Consider the following 4,961-nt stretch of genomic DNA (forward strand, 5'->3'; position numbering starts at 1 on the left):
AGCCTGTAAAAGGAATTTTGGCGACTCTTATAAGAAAGTCGTTTTTTAACAGAAGATTATTGTGATTGAACTCTTCGCAATGCGGTCCCTACCAAAGGTCCCCCTTGCACCCCCCGCGCGCGCGCGCATGTGTGTGTGTACACATTTGTCAAGGCCAAGGTCATTGGTGAGGTTGCCGTTTTTCTAGATATTTACCGTTTCGAACAAGCTATCTAATGGTAATATTCACTTTTACGAAAAAAAGCTTAAAAAGTGTCTTAATTTTCGAGTCGCCAAAAATCCTTCTCGTATATTTCTTTTGTACCTAAAAGGAAGCTATTTACAAAATTTGACTCAAATCGGAGGTGACCGGTTTTCGGAACTTTATCCCAAAGTAACAGTAATATAACATCAATGTTATAATTTCCTACTCAACAATGTGACTGTAATGTAACATGCTTTGTATATAATAGTAATTATAACATTAATGTTAATTACTGTTACTTTATGCTTATTGGGATATCACATCATATATTGTACATATCATTATATATATATGTATATACCTATATATAAATTTGTATCATTATTATACATATATTATATATTATATTGTTTCAGATTTTGGATTCATTGTCGATTTCCAGCTGTAATAGGTGCTATCGATGGTACTCACGTAGCTATTTTTCCTCCAAATAAAGAACGAGAGCATTTAAATATAAATAGAAAATTATACCATTCGTTAAATGTTTTGATAGTAATATAAGTAGTTAGGACTAGGCGGGTTCTAATCCAAGTGCACTCAGGAGGGGTGAGGCGCGAGAGGGATCTCAGCGGCGCGGGGGAATAACGTCACGCGGGACGGAGGGGATTTCGGCGGCGCGGGGGCTGCGGGACGGAGTACGCTTGTTTCGGCGCGTGTTGGATGTTTTATCGTAAGTATAAGCAATATTATATTACATTCCCGGTTGATAAACAATATAAACAGTATTACATATGCCGATGTCCGATTTATAAACAATATAAACAGCTGCATTCCTGCGGTGCTTGCACAACGATATACGTTAACCATTCTTCATCTCTTCCTGGTATACCCGTCACCCGAGGAGTAAGGATCCTTCGGTACTTAACAATATAAACACCCCAGAATCATCTTCCACATTTTTTGCTAGGAAGAATTCGCGCGTATCAACGCCGATCAACGGCTGCTTTGCGCCTTTGTTTTCTCCGTTCATATAAGCGAAGGTGATACGTGCGAATTCTTTCTGAGATGTAAATAAATGATTGATACATCATACTTATGTATTAAATACAAAGATAAGAAAGGTTTAGACGAAATATATAAAGAGGATTGAGGCGCATCAAATCATAATACGTAATTTGAACGCCCATCGACACGTCGGTTGTAAAAGTATAACGGTGTTCTATTAGAAAGATTTTTCTATAAACGATGCTTTCAACGTTATAATTATATGAGTAAGCTCTATCACGTTCAAGATAGCGAACGGTATTGCTTATCGTGTGCAAAAGTCACGTGCAAGTGCTCCGTAGAAAATTGTGACGTGTGTATTAAAAGTGTGAAAAAGACAGGAAGAAAATGGAAAACATCGAGCAGACTGAACGCGACCTGGTGGAGCAGTCCCGCCAAATTGACACCTTGGGCGAGTATTTTGAATGGCTGCAGCGTTGCGAGGAATTTATCAAACAGCTCGAAGAACGCAGTCGTGTCAAGCGTCCGCGGCTCTCGATCGGAAGTAGACAATCTCTGGTGGCTAAAATCGCGCGACTCGAAGGTGCAAAGACTCGATTGCAGAGACGGTTTATACCCAGTGGTAGTGATTACAGCGGCGACAATAACGCGGAAAGACTCGTTTGGCGAGAGATCGATACTGCGTTCGATAACCGTATTCTGACCGGTGCTGTGATTAACGCAAACCATATCGAACCTCGTCAATTTCTCGAGGATGCCAAAGACATCGTGCTCGAGGAAGTGCAAGACGTTATAAAAAGACACAACAGTGTAAAAGTGAACACTATATTCAATGGTGAATTTGTGTCGGGTGATAAGCGTGCGAATAAAAGTATCAATACGAGAAACTGTGAACTCTTTCGCACATCCGATTTACACGAGTGGTACGAACGCCGCGTTATCGAGCCCACTCTAGCATCGCTGGAAGAATTTCAAGAACACAGATAGTGGCTGGGCATTGTCGCGAATATTGAATTTGACTGTAAATATAAATAAATATAATCCTATGCGCGCGGGATGTCACATTAAATTGTCGCGAGAGATTACGAAGAGAGCGGTGGTTAACGTGCAATCTAAAGACAATGCGTGTTTCGCGTGGGCAGTGGTCGCCGCTCTATATCCCGCTGAAAATCATACGGAACGGGAATCATCGTACCCGCATTACGCGACAGTGCTGAATTTCCGGGACATTGAGTTTTCAGTGACTGTGAATCAAATTAAAAGTTTGAACTTGCAAACAATATCTCGATCAACGTATACATCGAGAAAGAGTACAGCATTGTCCCGATACGTCTTTCGGAGCAGAAGCGAGATAAGCACGTCAACTTGCTGTATATGGAAGACGGTAACAGCATTTGGACATTTCGCATGGATCAAGAATCTATCGCGACTCGTGAGCTCGCAACTGAGCAAACACAAGAATCAAAAATATATCTGCGATCGGTATGTAAATATATTTAATATAAAATAATTATATCAAATAATTTATATAAAATAAAAAACCTTATGAGATAAAATTTTTCTTTTACAGATGCTTGCACTATTTCGGTTCAGAAGACAAGTTGCAGTTACATACGGTAGACTGCGGGGAGATGAACGACTGCGCTATCCGGTTGCCGAGTGATAAGGACAAGCGGATATCGTTCAACAACTACAACAGGAAAGAGCGGCTTCCATTTGTGGTCTATGCCGACTTGGAATGCGTTTTGACCAAGATGGAGGAGGAAGAAAAGAACGCGTACCAGCACCATCGTATTTAGTATAGCGTATTATGTGCATTGTTCGTACGACGACTCGTTATCCGTTTATAATTCTCGCCGTAGCGCCGATTGCGTTTCGTGGTTCGCCGAAGAACTTAGAAATTTAGCGTTACGTGTAAAGACTATTTTAATGACTACAAATGTCCCCATGGTAAATTTAACATCGGACGAGTGGGAAAAGTTTCACAGCGCAACGCATTGTCATATATGCGAAAAACCGTTTACGCAAGAAGACGATACACGCGTACGCGATCATTGTCATTTGACCGGGCGATATAGGGGTCCCGCGCACTCAAATTGCAATCTAAATTACAAAGAATCATTATATATTCCGATAGTCTTTCATAATTTATCAGGTTACGACGCACATTTCATTATCGAGGATATAGCTACGGCGTTCGAAGGGGAAATCGAATCACTTCCAATAACTAAAGAAAAGTATATATCGTTTACAAAAACTGTTAAACTCGCACAAGACAATTGGAAAAATTATATAAAATTAAGTTTTATCGATTCGTATAAATTTCTCGCGACAAGTCTCGACAAATTGGCATCTTTTTTAGAGAAAGATAAACTCAAAATTTTACATTCACAATTTCAAAATTTACCTGCAGAAAATTTCAGTTTATTAACACGGAAAGGCGTCTTTCCGTACGAATACGTCGACTCTGTAGATAGGTTGCAAGATACGTGTTTACCACCGCGCGAATCATTTTACAGTTCCTTGACCGGCGAAACTATATCCGAGAGCGATTACGCGCACGCCGAGAATATCTGGACACGATTCTCCATTCGGACGTTAGGCGAATATAGCGACTTGTATCTCAAAATCGACGTCTTGTTATTAGCCGATATTTTTGAAAACTTTCGCGATAGTTGCATCAGAAGTTACGGATTCGACCCCGCGTATTGTTATACTCTCCCCGGATACACGTGGGACGCCATGTTGAAGCATACTAAGATTACGTTCAAATTGCTTATCGACATCGACATGGTTATGTTTATCGAACGCGGTATACGCGGTGGTCTGAGTCAGTGTTCCAACAGATACGCTCGCGCTAATAACAAGTACATGGAGTCGTACGATCCATCGAAACCATCGTCATACTTGATGTATTTCGATGTAAATAATTTGTACGGATGGGCAATGTGTCAACCGTTGCCTTATGCCGATTTTCGATGGGTCGACGACGTGTCGAATTTTGACGTAGCATCGATCGCGTTAGATTCGCCTACGGGTTATATCCTCGAGGTAGATTTAGAGTATCCGCAACATCTTCACCATACGCACACTGACCTACCGTTTTGCCCGACACGCGACAAGCCGCCCGGCAAGCGGCAAGACAAGCTTCTTGCAACGCTATACGATAAGAAGCGTTACGTGATACACTACCGCAACCTGCAACAATGTACGCGTCATGATCTTCGTGTAACAAAAATATATCGAATACTACAATTTACGTAATCTCCGTGGCTTCGCAATTATATCGAATTAAATACACAGTTTAGAACACTCGCGAAAAATGATTTTGAAAAAAATTTATACAAATTAATGAACAATGCGGTATTTGGCAAAACGATGGAAAATGTGCGTAATCGTGTCGATGTAAAATTATTGACAAAGTGGGACGGACGATACGGCGCAGAAGCGATGATCGCCAAACCAAATTTCTAAATAGTTGAAGCGTCTTTTCGGAAAAGTTACTCGCCGTAGAATTGCGCAAACTGGAAGTAAAATTTTATAAATCTACGTCGGTATGTGCATACTTGACATATCGAAAGTGTATCTGTACGAATTTCACCACGAGTACATGTTTCCTCTGTATCGCGACAAATGTAAGATCATGTATACCGACACAGATAGTCTAATATATCACGTCGAGTGCATCGATGTGTACGAGAACATGAAGCGCGACATCGCTAGATTCGACACAAGCGATTATGCGGTGGACAATGCGTACGATATACCGCTT

General features: G+C 40.9%; 1 pseudogene; it reads left to right on the top strand.

The window, feature by feature from the left end:
* The first annotated feature begins 1,451 nt into the window (after positions 1-1,451).
* Positions 1,452-2,988, top strand: LOC145974960 (uncharacterized; annotated as a pseudogene).
* Positions 2,989-4,961: the final 1,973 nt, after the last annotated feature.

The sequence above is a fragment of the Camponotus vicinus genome, unplaced genomic scaffold (genome assembly GCF_025532165.1).
Source record: "Camponotus vicinus isolate PSW18456_S1 unplaced genomic scaffold, iyCamVici1.0 SCAF_7, whole genome shotgun sequence".
Classification (NCBI taxonomy): domain Eukaryota; kingdom Metazoa; phylum Arthropoda; class Insecta; order Hymenoptera; family Formicidae; genus Camponotus; species Camponotus vicinus.